At 37.2% G+C, this 22,585-nt stretch overlaps 1 long non-coding RNA gene across 1 annotated transcript; it reads right to left on the bottom strand.

Moving 5' to 3' along the window:
• Positions 1-363: 363 nt before the first annotated feature.
• Positions 364-15,248, bottom strand: LOC107573889 (uncharacterized). Its single transcript, XR_001607588.1, has 4 exons — positions 15,065-15,248; positions 14,147-14,227; positions 2,347-2,558; positions 364-575 (listed from the first exon to the last, which is right to left on the bottom strand). It is a non-coding gene; the product is annotated as an uncharacterized lncRNA (long non-coding RNA).
• Between the last annotated feature and the right edge of the window lie 7,337 nt (positions 15,249-22,585).

The following is a 22,585-nucleotide window of genomic DNA, read 5'->3' as shown; positions in this document are numbered from 1 at the left end:
CCAGACGTGAGATTTGATCGTAGCCACCGCCCACGTCCATATTGATAATTTCCAAGTTTTGCGTTGAAACGACCGTACACCCAATTTCCTAATGTACGTTCATTTTGAATGACTACTTATTTCTTACTGGTAAATTCTGAAAGAAAGAAAAAACCTAACAAAAGGTTAATTATTTGACCAAAAACCTCCGTATGTAATAACCTAGAACACTGTTTAACTCTATGGCTGCTCTGTTAATTCCTCGTCATCAGCTAGGAACCTGGGTGTGCTATTTGATAGCAATCTTTCCTTTGAAAACCATATTTCTAGCATTTGTAAAACCACATTTTTAAGATTTGTCATATCACCCCAAGTCTTCCTCACCTTCGAGCTGAGGCTTTCCATCGAGCTCCAGACGATGAAATGAAGAGAGGAGATGAGAGACTGTCAGAATGGTAAGGAAATAGATGTTAGAGGGAAAGGAGAGCTCCAGGCTCCTGTCCGCCCATAACTTCTTTTCCCCTCATTGTCCTTCTCTCTTCTCCCCTCCTCATCCAGCCTCGCTCGTCTCTCTTCTCTCTCGCAGGACGTCTCTGCTGATGAAAAGGAACAAACACAGTCTGTTAAAAGAGGGATAAAGCTAGCTTGAAATCACACATTTTGAAGGTGGAATAACAGAAAATTCAGGGTGGTTGTTTCTAAAATGTAATGCCCGCTTTTCACATCCAATCAGCACCCAATTGTTAAGAACCAAGCATTTTTCTCCATGCTCAAACTCATTTCACTCAGAAATATATCATGCAGCCTGGGATTAAACTCCACTGCAGTAACTTTAACACGATTTTCATACTAGCTCTAGATTTGAATCTGTAGTCATCATTCAAACAAGTTATGCTGATTTTTACTCTCAACCTGATTTTGTATCCGTTTTGTGATTAGTCCACAGTTGTAGGGAACCTATCTAAGCGGGCCTATAAGACATCTCTTGACCAGATTGAGGCGGCGGCGTTCCCAGCAGCAGTCCAGTTGCGCTCTCCTTTGTTTTGTTTACCCAATCATTTTCTCTCCCCACTTTGTTAAGCCTTTATTTTAAATAAATTTCCCTATGAACTGAGCCTTTTATGTTATATCTATTTGCGGCCTGACGTAACATACCAATTTGCAAAATGCTACCAAATTGGACAAATGCCCCGGGCAAAAAATTAAGGGTTTTTCCAGTCTTTACATTTTAGAATTAGTAAAACATACCATGCATATTTAAATCTGGTAACACTTTATTTCGATAGTTCACTTTAGACATTCTATTAACAGTAAGTAATTTTGCAACTACATGTCAACTAGCAGTTAGTAGAGTATTAGTAGACTGTCTGCTTAATATCTTCTAACACTTTCTTTGTCAACTTATTCTACTAACCCTAAACCTACCCTAACGATCTACTCTGAGAGTTAGTAGACATGTAATTGCAAAATAATGAGAATTAGTTGACATGTAGTTATAAAGTTACTTATAGTTAATAGAATGTCTAAAGTGGACTATCCAAATAAAGTGTAAGCTTACATCTTTCCTTTCTCATTAAAAAAACAACTTGAGCCTAGAGAATTAGTTTGAAAAGGGAGATTTGAGATCGTTCTGTATTTGTCAAAGATATTAGTAAAGGCAGTATCCTCTCCGCTATGTTCCTTCAAGAGAAATGCTATCTGTGAGTATTTCCAGTCAGAATTTAGACTGTACCATAAGTACTGAGACAGCTCTAAGAGTAACAAATTACCAGCTCTTATCATCTGATCGTGGTTGTATATCTCTATTAGCGCTACTGGATCTTAGCTCTGCATTTGACACGATCGACCACAACATTCTTTTGAATAGACTTCAAAATGATGTTGGCATTGGTGGAAGAGCATTGGTATGGTTCAAATTCCACTTATCCGACCATCATCAGCTCGTTGCAGTGAATGATGAGGTATCATATCGATCACAAGTGCAGTATGGAGTACCACAAGGTTCAGTACTAGGACCGTTGCTTTTCACGCTTTACACGTTACCCCTGAGAGATATCATCAGGAAACACGGTGTTAGCTTTCACTGTTAAGATGATGATACTCAGCTCTATATTTCTTTGCAGCCAGACGAAACATACGAATTTGCAGAAACAACAGAAAAAAAACGAAAAAAAAAAACTGGATGACCTCCGCATGTAATAACATAGAACACCGTCTAAAACTCTATGGCTGCTCTGTTAATTCCTCGTCATCAGCTAGGAACCTGGGTGTGCTATTTGATAGCAATCTTTCCTTTGAAAACCATGTTTCTAGCATTTGTAAAACCACATTTTTAAGATTTGTCATATCACCCCAAGTCTTCCTCACCTTCGAGCTGAGGCTTTCCATCGAGCTCCAGACGATGAAATGAAGAGAGGAGATGAGAGACTGTCAGAATGGTAAGGAAATAGATGTTAGAGGGAAAGGAGAGCTCCAGGCTCCTGTCCGCCCATAACTTCTTTTCCCCTCATTGTCCTTCTCTCTTCTCCCCTCCTCATCCAGCCTCGCTCGTCTCTCTTCTCTCTCGCAGGACGTCTCTGCTGATGAAAAGGAACAAACACAGTCTGTTAAAAGAGGGATAAGGCTAGCTTGAAATCACACATTTTGAAGGTGGAATAACAGAAAATTCAGGGTGGTTTTGTTTCTAAAATGTAATGCCCGCTTTTCACATCCAATCAGCACCCAATGGTTAATAACCAAGCATTTTTCTCCATGCTCAAAAACTAATTTCACTCAGAAATAAATCATGCAGCCTGGGATTAAACTCCACTGCAGTAACTTTAACACTATTTTCATACTAGCTCTAGATTTGAACTTGTAGTCATCATTCATACAAGTTATGCTGATTTTTACTTTCAACCTGATTTTGTATCTGTTTTGTGATTAGGTTCCATACACCTGTGGACTAAGCGGGGCTTTAAGACGTCTCTTGACCAGATTGAGGCGGCGGCGTTCCCAGCAGCAGTCCAGTTGCGCTCTCCTTTGTTTTGTTTACCCAATCATTTTCTCTCCCCACTTTGTTAAGCCTTTACTTAAAAGGCTCGGTTCATAGGGAAATGTATTTAATGTTATATCCATTTGCTGCCAGACGAAATATACCAATTTGCAAAATGCTACCAATTTGAACAAATGCCCCGGGCAAAAAATTTAGGGTTTTTCCCCAGTCTTTACATTTTAGATTTAGAAAAACATAATGCCATGTAGGGCTGGACAATAATTCGATATCAATATGTATCGAGATATAATTTTTTTCAATAATGGTGATATGATTTTTAAACACATTTCCGATATACATTACCAGTTTTAACACTCTAAAAGCGCCTCCTGCTGGCAGAGAATGAGTTTTCATTTTAAATAAGCCCCTGTAAATGGCGCATCATGCACGTGAGGTTATCTGACAGAGAGACGCAAAGCAGTTTAAAGCAGAGTCCTGCACGGGTCCTGTTAGGTAAACCTGCGTCCACAGTAGCTACACAACAGAACACACGACCCGTTATCCGACAGCAGCCAGCACCAATTTAATTCTGTACCCGACCCGCGACCTGAACCGCACCCGCATTAAATAGGCTACTGCATCAGTAAGGCAAAATTATTCCATTGAGTAATTTTTTTTTCAGGATTCTTTGATGAATAGAAAGATCCAAAGATCAGCATTTATCTGAAATAAAAAGCTTTTGTAACATTATACACTATTCCATTCAGTATCATTTTTATTAATTTTTTGGGAAAGACATTAATACTTTTATTTAGCAAGGATGCTTAAAATTGATCAAAAGTGATGATAAAGGCATTTATAATGTTACAAAAGATTTCTATTTCAGATTAATAGTGTTCATATCGATATCGGAATTATATCGTATCGACCGAAATTAAGAAATATATCGTGATATCAACTTTGGCCATATCGTCCAGCCCTAATGCCATGCATATTAAAATTTTTCCTTTCTCATTAAAAAAAATGACAACTTGAGCCTAGAGAATTAGTTAAATACAGAACGATGTCAAATCTACCTTTTCTGTCAAAGATATTAGTAAACGCAGTATCCTCTCCCATCTTATGTTCCTTCTTAGAGAGAAATGCCATCTTAACTTACAGAAAAATGTTAGATAAGCAACAGATCAAAATTAAAAGGGAAAAGGAAATAAAATATACAATCAAAATATGTAATTCACCAGTTGGAACGTTAAGGGACTGAATTCCCCGGTGAAGCGAAATAAAGTTCTTAATTATTTGAAATATTTGAATACCAGCATAGCCTTTATTCAGGCAACACACCTTCGGCCTGCATATCATCTCAGATTTATAAAAGGCTGGGTAGGTCAACTTTATCATTCTAGATTCTAGAGTAAGTCTCGAGGTGTAGCTATTCACATCCTTAAATCGGTTCCTTTTTCTGTCACTGAGGTCATCCCGGACCCTAATGGGCATTTTATTATTCTTAGAGGACAGATTAACGGAGTCTGCTTGATTTTGGCAAATATATATGGTCCTAATTGGGATGAGGCTTATTTCAAAAAAGTGTTGTTTTCGCTCCCTGATCTGCATTCCAACCAACTAATTCCGGGGGGGGGGGGGGTTTAACTCGTCTAGACCTTCTTTTAGACCGTTCCCCATCTAGGCTCTGTGCCTAGTCTAAATCTGGCAAGATTATCAAGCTTTTTATGAAACAATATGCGGTTCCTGATGTTTGGCATCTTTAAAATTGTAATACAAAACTATTCTCCTCCTTTTCCCCTGTCCATCATTCTTTCTCCCGTATGGACTACTTTTCGGTTGATAATAAATTGCTCTCATTGGTTAGTTCATGTATTTATAATACTATTGTAATTTCGGCTCATGCTGCGGTTACACTTGACCTTCCAGGTTTTTCAATGTCTCGATCCCCTTGGCACTTTAATTCCTTACTTCTTAATGATCCTGATTTTATAGCAGCTATTAACGATCATATTGACCTCTTTATTTCCACAAATTCTCCCCCAGATGTTTCAGCTAAGACAATTTGGGAGGCATGTAAGGCTTATTTAAGGGGAGAAATTATTTAATATGCAGCCTATAAAGAGAAAAACGATGAATGAAAGAAGGTCTAAAAACTCTACATCTTTAGCAGACCTCCAGTCTAATGGTCAACTCTGCCTTTGTGTAAAAACTTGGCAAAGAGGTCTAAATTGGTAGCGTTTGATCTACTTGCTACAAATGAGGCAACTGATGCTCTCCATAAAACTCACTGCAATTATTAGTCATATCGTCAGTTGAGTCAATCTGTGGCCTCACACTTTATTACTCAAATCTCCACCCCCAGTGGGCCTTCAGTTAACCCACTAACTATTCATGACCAGTTCAGAGATTTTTATGCTTCTTTATATACCTCAGAAAACAGTTGAAGAGGCTCAAATCCATAATTTTTTCAGTTTCCTAAATGTGCCTCGTATTGATTCTAATATTTCCTTTGATTTGGCAGCTCCACTTTCATTGGATAAAATTAAAAATGCTCTTAGTCTAATGCAAAATGGCAAATGCCCAGGACCTGATGGTTTCCCTGCAGAATTTTTAAAGACATTTTCTGATAAATGAACACCTCTTTTGCTTAACATGTTTAATGAGTCCTACAATTCAGGTATCCTTCCTTACTTTTTATGGCAGGCTATTCTTTCCCTTATTCTTAAGAAAGATAAAGATCCTTCTCAGTGCAGTAGCTATTGTCTCATCGCTTTACTTTGATCTGATGTGAAGCTATTAGCTAAAGTCCTAGCAAGACGTTTGGAAGCTGTTCTTCCTGCCATAATTCCTCCAGACCAAACAGGATTTATTAAAAATAGACACTCTTTTCATAATATTAGACACCTTTTGAATATTCTTTCCTCTTCCTCTTCAAATGTATCTCCAGAATGAGTTATTTCCATGGATGCTGAGAAGGCATTCGATAGAGTCGAGTGGAGCCATTTGATTTTTTTTTACACTAAAGAAATTTGGTTTTCCTGATCAATATAAATTGATCTTGGATTATGCTTTTATATCTCCCACAGCATGTGTACGAACAAATAATAATTATTCTAAGTATTTCACCCTTGGTCGTGGGACTAGACAGGGCTGCCCACTCTCCCCTCTGCTATTTGCAATAGCCATTGAGTCATTGGCAATTGCTTTTAGATCCTGTTCGATGGCTGGTATACAGAGAGGTTAAGCTATCTCTATACGCAGATGATCTTTTGCTGTACGTATCTGATCCCGATACCTCCATTCCCTTGGTGTTGAATCTGTTAACAGATTTTGGCCCAATTTCGGGCTATAAGCTAAATTTGAATAAAAGTGAATTGATGCCGATTAATAAAGCAGCCTTGGAATACCCATTAGCATCTTTGCCTTTTAAATCTTCCCCACAGTGTTTTAGATCTGTGACAACACTTTTCAGACTTATTTGATCACAACTTTGTCCCGTTAGTTAATCATCTTACACAGGATTTCAAATCGCTGGTCCCTCCTTCCTATATCCCTGATTGGTAGGGTTACCTGTATTAAGATCAGTGGTGGAAAGAGTACTGAAATAATAATATACTCAAGTAAAAGTACCATTACCTTCCAAAAAATGTAGTGTGAGTAGAGTAAAAGAGTAACCTATTTAAAAGTACTCATGAGTATTGAGTAGTGAGTACTAAGCTGTGGATTCTACCCCCTCATAATAAATGCTGTACACCGCAATTTATACATTTTAAAAATGTTGTACATTCTGTAATTCACATCATCTTGTTTGTCATTAAGAATATCTATCATCCAGTAGTTTTAATTTTGACTGCCAACTCTTTAAAATACATCAAAACAGCATTCAGTTGAAGATGAGTTATTCTCAGTACAATCATCCCCATTTAAATCAAAGTTTGAACAAATAGATTTAAAATCATGTGTAAGGCCACGGAGACAGCATGCTGTTGTTGCACATAAAATATTAATGTTTAGAACAGCGCAAATACAAACACTATTAGAAACACATAGTTCAGCATCACACACACCATGAAATGGGTTAAAATGAGAGCCCATTTCTCTCCAAAACTGTGCCAGTTTTAGCGTTTTGCATAAAGAAATAATAACTAAACTTGATCATTTATGTTACAATTTTAACAAATGCACATTGTGCAATACCCGCAACCTCACACCATATTTCAGGCCGTGTAGATAGGCAACCATATATACAAATCATTTAGTAAGCAGAAATCCAAAATTTACCTTAACATATTAAGGTAGAGGAAGCTGCGACTGAATTGATGCTTGAAGAATGCGCTTCCAGCAGCCACGATAAACCGTTGCCGGTTAAAATTTTCTATGCACAATTTGATTTGACGAAAGTCACGAGACCGATTACTATCTCTCGATCCAATCACGTTGATGGGTAAAAATAAAATTAAAATAAGCATGTAACGACCACAAACAGAGGAAAATAGCAGAGTAAAAGTACCGATACATCACTTAAAATGTACTCAAGTAAAAGTAAAAGTACACAATTTCTACTCCTACTCTGCATAGGGTCCATTCATCTAACTTAGTCAATTCCCCTTCTTGGCTGCATATTGAGAATTCCTCACGTAATAAGTCTTCCTCTTTGGCCTCCCTTTTATGCCTCCCATGTACAATGACCACAAAATATTCAAATAATATAATTGTAAAAAAAAAAGTCTTAAAATCTGGACCCAATTTGTGCGTCATTTTGGTCTTCATAATACCCCTTTATTATCCCCAATACACTCCAATCCTTTATTCTACCCTTCCATCCTGGAAGTTAACTTTCCAAATGCGCCTCTTCCTTCGGATCTGGGCATTATACTGGGTGTGGATCCTTGTGCTAAACGGTCAATTTCTAAATTTGTTAATTTGCAGTTTTTCTCCGATAACCTACGCATCATCTGGTCCCAAGACACTGGTACTGACATCAATGAGGAGACATGGAAAGAGGTCTTGAATAGAGTTACCTCCTCTTCTCTCCGTGCACGTCACCGGCTCATACAGTGCAAGGTGGTACATGGGGCCCATTGGTCAAAGAACAGACTGCTCGCATTAACCCCTCTACTGACCTGAAGTGTGACCGGTGTCATTTTGGTCCAGCTACTTTAATCCATATGTTCTGGTCCTGTCCTGCCCAGTCTACTTTTTGGAGGCTAATTTTTGTTTCACTGTCAGCCATTACCTCTGTTTATTCGGGGTTCTCCCACCTGGCCTATTTTTGCCTTCTCATGTTTCAGACTTTGTAGCCTTTTTAACCCTTTCAGCTAGGCGTTTAATTCTCCTGAACTGGAAGAGGCCTCATCCTCCATCGAACACCCGCTGAGTAAAAGATGTTCTTTACTTTATGAACTTAGAGAAAATTAGGTACCTCTCTTCACCGACCTAGCACTATTTTCATTAAATCTGGCAGCCCCTTTGTGAATGTCCAAACTCTCCAGCTTGCCCCTGTTCTTTGTGATTAAGTCCCCCCTCAGCCCCCACCCCAAGTTGTGTTTTGGATACTATGTACAGCTTGATCAACATACTGTAGAACTGTATTTGCTTTATGTAGGATTGCACTAGGTTTTTTTTTTTTTCTTTTAATTTATAAAACCATTTATTTTTTGGGAAAATATAATTTGATGTATTTGTTCACTGCTACACATGTAAGTGTGGTGTTATCCTGTGCTCTTGAATTTTGTATTCTTTTGTAATGGATTTTAAAATGTATAAATAAAACATTTAAACATCAATTCCATGTGACTGTATTAAATCTAGAGTATGATTTCGACAATGAGTAGGTCCTGACACGTGCTGTCTAACCCCAATAGAGTTCAGAATGTATATGAATGCTGATCCCAATGCATTTTTCATTATCAACAGGGATATTAAAATCACCAACAATTAAAACTTTATCTGCACCCAGCCCTAACTCGGATATAAAATCAGCACATTCTCTATTAAAGTCTGTATGGTGCCCTGGTGGCCTGTGTACAGTAGCCAGTACAAACATCACAGAGGTTTTATCATTAACACTTGTTTCTCTGGACAATGTTATATGAAGCACCATTACTTCAAACGAGTTCTGCTTGAAGCCCGACCTCTGAGAAATACTGAAAACATTGTTATAAATTGAAGCAACACCTCCCCCTTTACCTTTTGGATGTGGCTCATGTTCATAACAGTAATCTTGGGGGGGGGGGTAGACTGGTTTAAAATTATGTAATCATCATAATTTAGCCAGGTTTCTGTCACACAGAGCACATCTAGGTTATGGTCAGTGATCATATCATTTACAAAAAGTGCTTTTGTTTGCGCATCAATAATAATGGACACATGCACGCCTAGTGTATGACTCCTCCATGTCACTAAAATAGTCTTTACTGGGCGGCGCTAGGGGCTAGCACCCCCATACATAAAATATGAAATAATATAAAAACATTTGACTTGCATGGATAACTCGTGCAACGCAATACGTGACTTGCAGTCGTTCGTCATATACATTTTTTTTATTTATTTATTTTTTTAAATTGATCTGATCCTTGTGCCAAGCCTGTGCCCAAAAGATTTTTTCTAGGCAACTAATCACGTTTATTTCAAGTTCTTTCCACAGGAAAAAAATGCAAGTGATTGAACCATGTCATACAGCAAGCCTGATAATACGCCCAACACTCCTAAACACCTGAAATTAGCTTACATGGCTATTTTATCATTCATATAAAAAATAAAAAAAAATTCTGGACGCCATTACAGAGGCACACTGTATATGAACTGACAATGCTATATATTTATTAGGGCTGAACGATTTTGGAAAATAAATCTAATTGCAATTTTTTTTTTACCAATATCGGGATTGCGATTTAATATGCAATAATTTTTTTAAAAGCTCTTTATGTTCTGTATTATTCAACAAAGACAAGCTATAAATCATTGTATAGTATGACCAACACTATTAAATATAAATGTTATTTTCTGCAGGCCAGGCCTATCGACAATGCTATATATTTATTAGGGCTGAACGATTTTGGAAAATAAATCTAATTGCAATTTTTTTTTACCAATATCGGGATTGCGATTTAATATGCAATAATTTTTTTAAAAGCTCTTTATGTTCTGTATTATTCAACAAAGACAAGCTATAAATCATTGTATAGTATGACCAACACTATTAAATATAAATGTTATTTTCTGCAGGCCAGGCCTATATGTTACGATGAAATTAGGTGATGCATGAAGATATGAATGACATTATTTAAAAACTTCAATCACAGTATATTGACTGATTTGTTGAACTTCCAACCTTGTAAGCATGTAATAATTATGACAACAAAGCACTGACAAATAAGCCTGGTGAAAACATTAATATGAAAGTCAGTAACAAATCACACAAACTAAAGTAGATTGCCTAAAGTAATGTGGTAAAGCAACAGATTTGTTTTTATATTTCTGCAGTTCACAGTCACTGTAATAAACATGTGCACTTTTTAAACACTGTTAACTTTAGACAAGTGCTTCTCACTTTTTTGGTTGCGCCCCCCTCAGACTACCAAATAATTTCACTAAACATTATGAACAATTAATGTTTTTTTAATTTAAAAACCTACAGGGAAAAAAAACACCTGCATCACTTGAAACATTGAAAAATAGCATAGAGAGAATAACTTGTTATTTATTTATTTGTTGTGGGCTTCATGCGGTCCACTAAGGCATAGTACACACACAGTCTGTCCTCCTCACCAAAGACATTAAACACATGAGCTGTTGCGGTGCGACAACTGTAGCGTCCGGTATAGACAGTGAGTGAAGCCGAGAGCAAGATGTGTCTCGTCATATTTTCTGCATTTAGCTTCTAAATGACCAGCACCTGCCTGGGTCTGTGGGACTCCATCTATGGCTTTTCTCTTCGCTTTCACAAACCGATCCATCTCCCATTCTAAGTTACGTCCTATGGCTGTTTACTTATTTCTTTTCTTTTTCTGCTGATGGCCCGTGCTCGACTTGAAGCTGCGCTGCTTAGACCAATGGGTGTGTGTCATCAGAGTACTGCGAGAGCTATAAGAGAGCGCGGACATGTCCTCGTACTTTGATGTCATACACCGATCTGATCTTCAAGTGGAACACACCTCTTTACTCTCACGTGTCCCATGATCGTGTAATCGCAGAAAACACCTGCATCACTTGAAACATTGAAAAATAGCATAGAGAGAATAACTTCTGTTATTTATTTGTTGTGGGCTTCATGCGGTCCACTAAGGCATAGTACACACACAGTCTGTCCTCCTCACCAAAGACATTAAACACATGGCTATGCCGGAAAAATACAGTAGAACCCATTATAATCAGTGATGCGGTCTACACTGGATGCAGCGCGACATTAAACTGATGCCTTGTTCCATTTATGACGTACTGACACAAAGTTAAAATGATTTGCAACGGTAGCTTTGTCGCGTCCAGTGTAGAGCTGTTGCAGCACGGCGTCCGGTATAGACACGGTGAGCGAAGCCGAGAGCGAGATATGCCTCGTCATATTTTCTGCATTTAGCTTCTAAATGACCAGCACCTGCCTGGGTCTGTGGGACTCCATCTATGGCTTTTCTCTTCGCTTTCACAAACCGATCCATCTCCCATTCTAAGTTACGTCCTATGGCTGTTTACTTATTTCTTTTCTTTTTCTGCTGATGGCCCGTGCTCGACTTGAAGCTGCGCTGCTTAGACCAATGGGTGTGTGTCATCAGAGTACTGCGAGAGCTATAAGAGAGCGCGGACATGTCCTCGTACTTTGATGTCATACACCGATCTGATCTTCAAGTGGAACACACCTCTTTACTCTCACGTGTCCCATGATCGTGTAATCGCAGCCTCTGCGAATGAAAAATTTTTCATATCGCGATATCGCAAATGCAATTAATCGTTCAGAATATATATATATACACATATACATATACATATACATATACATACACACACACACACATACACATACACACACATACACATATACATACACACATACATATACATACACACATACATATACATACACACATACATATACATACACACATACACACATACACACATACACACATACACACATACACACATACACACATATACACATATACACATATACACATATACACATATACACATATATACACATATACACACACACACGATATGTACCGTATTGTCCCGAATATAAGAAGTTTTTTTTTCTTGGAAATACATCGGAAAAAACAGTCGTCTTATATTCAGGGTCTAGACTTTGACATGTCAATAACACACAACAATAGGTGGCGTCAAATACGCATAAAACAAGTGTGCCATGAAATACGTAATGTAATGCGTGTTGTAAAGATCGAGAGTAAAAACAAAACCTTACAGCTGCACGAGTCATGACTGTCACGTTAGCCTGATAGGACAAAACTCCCTTTGTGATTATAAAACGCAGGACCGTACCCAGATTTGAAGACTACAGTAAGATTTAACCTCTACTGTTAAGATTTTGGTAGGCTACTATTAGATGGATAGCCTAAATGTCCTAATTCAGATGGGCTACCTGTTTTATCCATTTATTCATTTATTTATTTTTTAAATGGTATACCAAAAATTTTATATATTTTTTAAATGTGATTGTTGGTACATTACCAGTTTTTACCATACTTTCAAAACAAATTAAAATAGGAAAAATATGCAATATGAAAATTGAAGACAAAACGTGTTTTTTTAAAAAGCTTTTTTCCAAAAGGTACATCTGAAAAAAAGGGGGGGGGGGGTTGTCTTATAATCAGGCTCGTCTTATATTTGGGCCAATACGGTATTATAGGCTATTAAGCGGAAGGGAATGGTTATAGTTATACTGTAATGTTTGTTCACGGTGCCTTCAGCTCAAAACAGAGTTTTCAAACATCAGCATGGATTCCGATCACTGAATGAATGAAGCAAAATTACATTAATAACAGACTTCTGTATGATACTTACAGTGTCTACAGCAGAACCTATTTATTATGATCAACACGGTCTACACTGAATGCGAGATTCCCAACAGCTAACGGATTCCCTGTTATTCCTGATGTAGTCCAGGCTCTTTGCAACGGCCGCTTTGTCGCTTCAAGCAGTCGCATCCGTGTAGACATGGTGTCGCGCCGCGCCACATGCAGTGTGGGAATATCACTGATTATAATCAATGGGCTCTACTGTTTTTTTTTTTTTTTGCTTTCGCTCACGCCCTGTGTAGACACGGTGTCATGCTAATCACTTTCACACCAAATATACTTTTTAAAAAAAACACAAAAAACAGCAGAGACTTGTAGCGTCTGGAACACTCCAACACACAATATATATTTTGTTAGCTAGATTTCACAAATACTTTGTAACACCCCAGGACGCTGAACAAGACCCTGGTTTCATGGTAACCCGATACATTTACAACCTTGTGGAATGCGAGCCGGCTCTCATTCTGCTTTCTCCAGAAACAAAGGGACACAAATGCACAGGAGAAATGGACTTTTCTACTAATTAATTCATAGGAAAACCTTCACAAGTGCGCATGTGACTAAAATAAAAAAAAAAATAAAAAAAAGTGCGGTGTAAGTTCAGAGCACTCGTCAATGTACCGACATAGCGGACAGCCGTTACAGCACAATTGACCCATCTGTAAGCCACTCCCCTCAAATGCAGATGAGCCAATGGCAGTCGAGTATCAGTTGCACCGGAGCGGAACTCAGACATCTGTAGGTTTCAGCGCCATAGAGAAACACTGGAAGATCCGAAGCTCGCATCGGTTTAATGGGGTTTATGCTACAAAAATGGGAAAAATGTGCCAAGGGTACTTGTACTCGTGACGACCGTAACAATTCTCCCGTTTGCATTGTCATCTGTATTTTTACATATTAAAATATCTTTTATATATCCCTCCATGGTATATTTAAGTCCCATTTGAAGGTCCATCTGTGTCCCAAATTGACCAGAAACACCTCAGAAGGTTTTCACTGACAGCAGTCATTGTAAGCCCGTGAGCAACTGCAGAGATCAACTTTGCATTGTTAGTTTTGCGAATTGGTATGTTTCATCAGGCCACGGAGAAATATAGAACCGAGTATCATCATTTGCTTTTCTTTCAGAAGATTGAAGTGAGAAAATATATACATTTACCAAGCCACAGTGTGCGGATTGTCATCTGGTCTTCTGGAAAACTCTTCATGATGTTGTCACACTTCGGGGAATGTAGAACCGCTGGTTAAAAAAAAAAACCACAATCAGACTCAAATGGTCTGTGTGAGAGAGAAGAAAGAGCAAGAAAATTATCTGACGGAGTCTGAGAAAGTCCAAGAGATGAAAAGGGAGAGACAGAGCATGAGAGATGAAAACGTGAGACTGAGATCAAGAACACGAGTACAAGATATAACAAGAGAAGACCAAGCACGAGAGAAGATGGAGAGAAAAAGAAAGCGTGAGAGATTAAGGTGACACAAGAGAGAACTTCAGCAGAGGTAAAAAGAGAGGTGGAGACTAGAGATAATGCGAGGAGCAAATGTAAGACAAGGAGAGAAAATTAAGTCAGAGTTAGAGGAAGGAACGAGAGAAGAAAACAAAGGGGAAGAAAGGAGTAAGAAATGATTTAGAGTGAAAAGACAGCTGGAGAAAAGACACAGGATGAGATGCGAGCGAGTCCCTCCAACTCTCTCATGACTCATCCTGTCTCCATTCTCCCAGTCTCTCTCGTCCCACTCTCTATCATATCTCGTCCTGTTCTCGCCACGCTTCATTGTGCCCTCTCAAATCCCGCCTCTCCCAATCTTCCTACCTTTCCCCTCATTTGCCAAACATTCCCACACCCTCTCGTGACCACCTACCCACCAGCACTTCAGTCCTCTCTCTCTCATCACGGTCGCCTCTCACTTAATCACTTTTCTCTGCATCCACAATCAAACCCACGAACCTCTGATTCTATCTTATCCGCTTGCTTCTCTTCCCCCCTCACCTCCTTACCTCAAATGCTCTAATTTTCTTCTCTTGAACGCACTAGGCTGCACGGTCTTCCCATCACTTTAGTCAATCTGCTCTACTCACCTTAGTCTTGTGCCTCATGACGTCCTTTCCTTCATCCAGACTGGAGTCCTCAGAGTCTAGCATTCTAATTCCTGTTTCAGGTCAGCACAATCAAAAGCCCAGACCAGTGTCAGTGTAAAGCAGTGGTCACCGACCCGTCGATCGCGATCCGTTAGATCTTTATCACGGTCCCAGTAGCTCCCGAAAAAAACGGTTTAAAAAAAAAAACAAACAAAAAAAAAACTACAAATACATTTCTCCATTTTTGTACCCATTTGTCAGATATTTTCGGGAGCTACTGGGACAGTGATAAAGAAAAATACATCACTCCTGAGTCTGTAAACAGGACATTAGCAAAAGTCAAATACACTGAATACAGACACAAAGAAGAGCAAATACTATAGCGGGCAGAGCAGCTTACCGTTCATGGTCAAAATATAGGAACAAAATGTAAATATTGAATTGGAGGTATGGGGTTATATTAATATATCAGACGCCCTCTCTTCTGTTTTAGGTTATTACATGCAGAGGTTTTTGGTCAGAATTCTTTAAAGAATTTAGCAGTAGGAAAGTCATCAAGTTTTTTTACATCAACTATGCATTGTTAGTTTTGCAAATTGGTATGTTTCATCAGGCCGCAAAGAAATATAGAACAGTATCATTTGCTTTCCTTTCAGAAGATTATGGCTTGGTAAATTTTTTTTTTCTCCCCCACTTCAGTGTGCAGATTGTCATCTGGCCTTCTGCTCATACAAAGACTGGAAAACTCTTCATGATGTTGTCACACTTCGGGGAATGTAGACTGGAGCCGCTGGTTAAAATAAAAATAAAAAAAAACACACAAAAAAAAAACTCAAATGATCTGTGTGAGAAGAAAGAGCAAGAAAATGATCTGACGGAGTCTGAGAAAGTCCGAGAGATGAAAACATGACTGAGATCATGAACACGAGAGACAAGAGAAAATTAAGGCTGAGTTACAGGAAGGCACGAAAGAAAACAAAGCCAGAGAAAGGAGTGAGAAATTATTAAGAGTGAAAAGACAGATGGAGAAAAGATGCAGGGAGAGATCAGACCTGAAACAATACAAGTCAAGTCAAGTCACCTTTATTTATATAGCGCTTTTAACAATACAGATTGTGACAAAGCAACTGAACAGCATTAATTAGGAAAATAGTGTCAAGAATGCAAAATGACAATAGTAAACACTAACAAGCCCTGCACCCCCATCAAGGGCTGACTTGAAACAGACAGCTCCAACCGGCCTGAGCTTATCTGTTGAGGGTTAATGCCCAAAACATACCAAAATACACAAATCTTACATTATAAAAACGGACGCATTATGAATATTTAAATAAACAAATACATGTCATCAGCATATAAATTGATTTTTGTCGTGTTTCTCTCTTGACCTAGGTCATTTATATAAAGTGAAAATAAAATATGAGCTAAAGTAGATCCCTGTGGGACTCCTTTATTTATTTTTAATTCTGTAGAAATGAAATTCAGCTGAGACGTACTGCATTCTTTGTCAGATAATTCTTAAACCAATTTAGACTCATTTTACTAAAACCCAAGCAACTGAGTCTCTGCAATAAGATTGTGATCTACAGAATCAAATGCTTTCGAGAGATCATCAGAGCAGCACAGTACTGTTTATTATCTAGGCATGTAATGTCATTTGTAGTCAACATAGCAGCTGTAATAGTACTATGACCTGAGCGGAAACCTGATTGAAATTCATTTAAAATATTATTTTCCATTAAAAACAGTTTTACTTGGTCATTTACAAGAGATTCAAATACTTTCGCAATAACTGAGCCTTGAAATAGGTCTGTAATTGTCTAATTCAAAAGGGTCACCCCCTTTTAACAAAGGGAGAACCGTAGCTGATTTCCATGCATGTGGAATTTCATTTGAAGTTAAACTTAAATTAAACATAGCAGTAATTGGTTCCGCTATGCAATCTGCTGCAATTTTTAAAAAATAAGGCTCTATATTATCCGGCCCTGCTGATTTTTTTACAATCTAAATTTAATAGAGCTTTGTGAACTTGTGCTACTAAAATAGGAGTAAAAGTAAAAAGCTGAGTAGGATGACAAATCAACACTCCCTTTTGTTTTATGTTCTGCTAAATTACTAACATCAGAAGTTACACCAGCAGCAATAAAGTGACTATTAAAGGCATTAACAATATCTTCTTGTCCCGTTATAATTCTTTCATTTACGTTTAAATATTCAGGTAAACTAATAGAAGATTTTAGCCCAGAGACTGATTTGGTCAATTTCCAAAATTTAGTTGGATCATTCAGATTTTCACTTATGTTTAAATAAAATCACATTTAGAGTTCTTAACTAATTTTGTACAATTATTTCTTAGTGTTCTATAACATATCCAATCCAAATGGTTATTTGTTTTCTTTGCTGTGGCCCATGCAGCATCTCGCTCTTTAATACGAGAAGCGATTAACTCGTTGAACCAGGGATTATCTCTGCCTCTAACCCTAATTATTTTAACAGGAGCATGTTTGTTGCATAAAAAAAACTTAAAATACTCCCACGCTAAATTAACATCAGATATCAATGAGACCGTAAATAAATCGCTCATAAATATCCCGCAAAAAGGCTACATGGTCTCACACATACTATTGAACAATAATCACTAACATCGTTACAAAAAAACTCCAGTTGCAGAAAATCTATGAGGAGCATTAGTTAAAATAACATCAAGAAGCGTGGATTTAGTTGGATCTTTATGATTTAAACGTGTGGGTAAATTTATCAATTGCTCCAAACAAAAAGTGTTGCAAATACTTTTGAAAGGATCAGATATATGAGAAAACCAGTCCCAGTTTAAGTCCCCGAAAAAAAAAAAAAAACCACACTTAAAATACTCCCACGCTAAATTAACATCAGATATCAATGAGACCGTAAATAAATCGCTCATAAATATCCCACAAAAAGGCTACATGGTCTCACACATACTATTGCACAATAATCACTAACATAGTTACAAAAAAACTCCAGTTGCAGAAAATCTATGAGGAGCATTAGTTAAAATAACAAATTAGTGAAGATTTATTTGGATCTTTGATTTATCCGGGTTGGAGTTAATCAATTGCTCCAAACAAAGAGAGTCACAAATGTGCTTGAATGGATCGGATATTTTTGATGTCCAATCCCAGTTTAAATCCCCAAGCAAAATCAGCTCTGAGTTGGCCCAGTTGTGATTCATGATTACCCATTCATAAAGACAGTCACGTGCTTCATTTCTGAATGAACAAGCAGTTCAAACGAACCAATTGAATGAATGATTCAGTGATAATCTGTGATTTGCCACCACCTGCTGGCAGTTTCAGGTATAATTGCAGTTATTTAAATGTAATATTTCTGTATTCAAAATTGTAATCTCCACATGAATTGAATTGCACTCATGCCACCTCTGAGCCTCATTGAATGTCTGAAAATACACCTACAAGCCACTTGTGTTCTTCTGTGCCACCTCTGTAGTACAAATTAATTTCTCATTAATACTAATTTCATGATTGGTAACTTATTTGTCTTATTCTACTTGTATAGTTTTAAATATAAATTTTAAAAAGCTTAAACATAAATCTTAGAATTTTACAGATGAAAATGCCATTGCAAAAGGTAAAAATAAAATGCCCCGTTAATCACTTCACCTCATTAGGAAGGCTAATATCAGAATTTTTGATTGATCAGAATTGTTTAAATTAGGAGGACAAGCGCTCTTGATTACAAAACACTGCTCTTAAACTGGGTGTGTGACAGGTATGGCTGAGGAACGGGGTTTGGCCGAGGATAAATTCAGTCAATTTTTTTTTTGCTTTAACCCCCGACTACAACAACTTATTTAAAAGAATAAAATCCACAATACGCCATTTCTTCCATGTTTTAATTAATGGTAAACCCTTTGTTCACCAAAAAAAAATAAAGCGTTTACAGTGGGAGTACTACACTCAACCAACACCAGGGAAGGCAGTTTGTGTCAAAGCCCTTATTATTCTTAATTGACATTTTCATTTTTACATCAGACATATCGGTTCTCAGTCTACTTGATCTGTAATAATCGGTATCGACCTTGAAAAACCTATCGACCCCTAGTAACTAACACTATTTTCATACTAGTTCTAGATTTGAACCTGTAGTCATCATTGATACAAGTTGCTGATTTTTACTCTCAACCTGATTTTGTATCTGTTTTGTGATTAGGTTCCCTACAACTGTGGACTAAGCGGGCTTTTAAGACGTCTCTTGACCAGATTGAGGCGGCGGCGTTCCCAGCAGCAGTCCAGCTGCACTCTCCTTGGTTTACCCGATCCTTTTCTCTCCCCACTTTACGTTAAGCCTTTACTTTAAATAAATTTCCCTATGAACCGAGCCTTTTATGTTGTCCCCCATTATGTTATGGCTTTGGCCGTAACACTGTACAACCCATTGAAAACTCTGTACTCCTGTCCCTCACAGCCTTTTTTTTTTTTAAAGGCACTACCCTGACTAAAGTCTGCTACTCTAATCTGAATGGTTGCGTGAGAGCATTACCTGTTATCAGTTGATAACAGTTATCACCAGATACAGTCCAGCTCTCGCGCACAGAGCCAGCAGATACCAAACGTGTAGGGCCAGGGGAGGTTTTCCACTAGTTAATCACGGATGGTTTCATTATTTTGGGCAGATTACACACACGTACTTTCCTGCTGTTTAATGACGTCATGTGACCCGTGCTGGCAAAATGTGTAAATTCGCACTGGCTATTTTTAGATACAAGCAAAAAAAAAAAAAGAAAAATGCTCCAAGTAGTGATTAAACATCTAAAATTATCTTTTTGTACATTTTCTGAGAGGATTACCTTTCTCTGCTCGCTTCTCACGCTGACTTTCATCCGAAGTGCGTGCATATAACGCTGCGCGATCCTGATAAATGCATACAGAATTACAGTATTCATGCAAACAATCTGTTCTGGAAAAACATCTGATGTGCAACATTATATTAGATCCGTGCATTACAGTATAGGACGTCTGTCTCGATGTTAATCTCACAATAAAAGAGGAAATCACTTCCTGCACTTCATTGAACTGCTTCTGTAGTTTTAATAAATGTAATCAAATATAAAAATGTGTTCATTACATTTTTATATTTGATTATTTGTTTTTTGTACATTATGCTTTACTTTAGATATAAAATGATAAAAGGCAATGCATTATTTGTTTCTTTCTAGGCTATTTGTTTTACAGTTTTTTTTTTTTGGCATCTGTTCTTATTTATAATAGCAAAGATGAAATAAAATAGCTATATTGTGATTATTAATATAGTAATTAAGAGAAGACGGAGGACTTCTATCGACTTCAAACAGGTGTCGCTCAGTCATTTTTTTTTGTCAGGTTCCAACAAATCAAATCATTTTTAAGATCTTTTAATGGAGAATGTCATTTTTTTTAATTGCTCATTGTGACTGGTTTTGTCAGCACAGGTCACATTATTCTCAGGAGGAAGCACATGTGCAGGCGGTAAATGACAACGCAATGTTTCAGATGGTATGGCAAGTGTAAATGCATGAATCGGATATGGGACTCAATTGAAAGAACGTGTAAACAGACGGTGCAAAAAAAAAAAAATAAAAAATAAAAATATTCGGATATAGGCAACAAGTCAGAATTGAGCATCAAGACCTGCAGAGTAAACGAGGCTTATGAAATTGAATAATCAAATGTAAAATAACACTGCATAATCATTATGTAAATTAAATATAAATTAATCCTTGTTAAAGCTGCAAAAGTTATTTGGTCAATTGCAATGAGATTTTCTTTGTCTTTTGTTTGATTAAAGTCAATGACATTGAAAGGAGTGAGTACAGTACACGCTGCTGTCACTTTAAGAACTAATACACAGACCAATGTATTGATACACATCTGATTAACAGACCGAGTTACAAGAATACTCGGCAAGACCAGTATTTGACAATTTGACAATTGTGTCCATTCAAGCACACGTAGATGTGAAAGAACTCAATTCTGTGTTTGTGCTGTCAGAGATGTGGCTTTGTGGCTTTGTGAAAAGAAAACACGTGTAACGTTCCCTTTTGTATCTTCTTGCACTTGAATGGTTTAAATTGCTTGAAGCAGTGTTTGATCAATTATTTTAATGATTGTGCACAGGGCTCGACGCTTACTTTTCTTTTGTGCTCCTAACTTAAATTTAGGAGCACGTTCAATTTTAGGAGCACCTTCTAAACAATAATCCAGAATGTTATCAAAAAGTAGCCTTCCCATTACGAGGTGATATTTGACTCCTCTAACTTTATTAAAAGTATGTCATCTTTTGTCAAATTCTTAATTATATTTTATAAGCTTTTTAAAAATTGTAATTAAAATGACAATAGGAGTAGAAGAAACAAGTTAAAAATCAATTAATTAATTTGTCGAGGTGGCACAGAAGAACACAAAAGTGGCTTGATGTACTTTCAGACATTTAATGAGGTTCAGAAGCTGTTTAATGACGTCATGTGACCCGTGCTGGCAAAATGTGTAAATTCGCACTGGCTATTTTTAGATACAAGAAAAAAAAAAAAGAAAAATGCTCCAAGTAGTGATTAAATATCTAAAATTATCTTTTTGTACATTTTCTGAGAGGATTACCTTTCTCTGCTCGCTTCTCACGCTGACTTTCATCCGAAGTGCGTGCATATAACGCTGCGCGATCCTGATAAATGCATACAGAATTACAGTATTCATGCAAACAATCTGTTCTGGAAAAACATCTGATGTGCAACATTATATTAGATCCGTGCATTACAGTATAGGACGTCTGTCTCGATGTTAATCTCACAATAAAAGAGGAAATCACTTCCTGCACTTCATTGAACTGCTTCTGTAGTTTTAATAAATGTAATCAAATATAAAAATGTGTTCATTACATTTTTATATTTGATTATTTGTTTTTTGTACATTATGCTTTACTTTAGATATAAAATGATAAAAGGCAATGCATTATTTGTTTCTTTCTAGGCTATTTGTTTTACATTTTTTTTTTTTGGCATCTGTTCTTATTTATAATAGCAAAGATGAAATAAAATAGCTATATTGTGATTATTAATATAGTAATTAAGAGAAGACGGAGGACTTCTATCGACTTCAAACAGGTGTCGCTCAGTCATTTTTTTTTGTCAGGTTCCAACAAATCAAATCATTTTTAAGATCTTTTAATGGAGAATGTCATTTTTTTTAATTGCTCATTGTGACTGGTTTTGTCAGCACAGGTCACATTATTCTCAGGAGGAAGCACATGTGCAGGCGGTAAATGACAACGCAATGTTTCAGATGGTATGGCAAGTGTAAATGCATGAATCGGATATGGGACAAAAAAAAAAAAAAAAAAACCCAATTTAATTTTCGGCCTTTTGAAAAAAAAAAAAATAAAAAATAAAAAAATTCGGATATAGGCAACAAGTCAGAATTGAGCATCAAGACCTGCAGAGTAAACGAGGCTTATGAAATTGAATAATCAAATGTAAAATAACACTGCATA

Source organism: Sinocyclocheilus grahami, unplaced genomic scaffold, assembly GCF_001515645.1.
Source record: "Sinocyclocheilus grahami isolate Dianchi unplaced genomic scaffold, SAMN03320097.WGS_v1.1 scaffold2061.1, whole genome shotgun sequence".
Classification (NCBI taxonomy): domain Eukaryota; kingdom Metazoa; phylum Chordata; class Actinopteri; order Cypriniformes; family Cyprinidae; genus Sinocyclocheilus; species Sinocyclocheilus grahami.
The sequence above is the reverse complement of the archived record's forward strand: the minus strand, read 5'-3'. Positions and strand labels throughout refer to the sequence as shown.